Genomic DNA, 1,070 nt, shown 5'->3' on the forward strand with positions numbered 1-1,070 from the left:
AAGATTTTTTAAATTTTCCTAATTTAAATATTCTTAACATTACTCACAGCTTCGTTTATCTGTTTGTTTCTAAGACTATAGATAATCGATTTAAGAATGGTGGAATAGTTACATAAAGTACAGATAGAATCATGTCATGAATCACTTTTGTAATGACTGCAGGTCTTAGATACACGTAGTCACCAGAGATAAGGAAAAGAGACACCACAATAATGTGAAGGACAATGGTGAAAAGGCCTTCTTTCTCTCTTCTTTCAGAGGAAACTTCAACACAGTAGAAAATATGTGAACATATGATACAATAATGGAAATAAAGCAGCTACCACTAATGTTGATGCCAGTTAGAAGAGTTAAGAGTTTGTTTTTAAAGGTGCCTGAGCAGGAAAGCCTCAGCAGAGAGGGGACATCACAGAACTGAAGGACCATGTTAGAGTGACAGGACAGTCAGAATGATTCCACTCTATGTGAACCTGCTATGACAAGACTAAGGAGAAGGGAAGCCAGAGTGATCTGAACACAGAATTGATGGTTCATGATGACAGGATAGAGGAGGGGCTGGTATGTGGCCACATAGCGAACCTGGGCTATCACAGTGAGTAAGAGAATTTCCATATATGTACAAAAGAAGACCAAATAGATCTGGACAGCACACCCAGACAGAAAATATCCATGTTTTCAGTGAGGGAGATGACATAGGCATTGAGGATCATGACAGAAACATAGCACATGCCTAAGATGAACATATTCCTGAGGAAAAAGTACATGGATGTGTGGAGGTCCTGGTCAATGGTGGTAATCATGATGACGTTTAGGTTCCCTAGCAAGCTGCCCAAGTAGATCAACAGGAAGAGCATGCTGAGCAGGAGCCTGAGCTCCCATGCCTCACAAAAAATCTCAGGAAGAAATTCTGTCACCCTGGTAATCAGCCGTAGTATTAAACTTCCAGTTGACTGAAAAAGAAAATGAATGAAATAGTAATCATAAAATAATAGATGAGTGACTAATATTCCCTTGGTGCTATTTATTTCTATTTTCTAAAAATATCCTGTATGTTTGAAAAAAATCAAGCC

At 38.6% G+C, this 1,070-nt stretch overlaps 1 pseudogene; it reads right to left on the reverse strand.

The window, feature by feature from the left end:
- Window positions 1–23: 23 nt before the first annotated feature.
- LOC103747105 overlaps window positions 24–1,070 on the reverse strand; it is a 20,048-nt pseudogene continuing 19,001 nt past the window's right edge.

Source organism: Nannospalax galili, unplaced genomic scaffold, assembly GCF_000622305.1.
Source record: "Nannospalax galili isolate Female #2095 unplaced genomic scaffold, S.galili_v1.0 scaffold1725, whole genome shotgun sequence".
Classification (NCBI taxonomy): Eukaryota; Metazoa; Chordata; class Mammalia; order Rodentia; family Spalacidae; genus Nannospalax; species Nannospalax galili.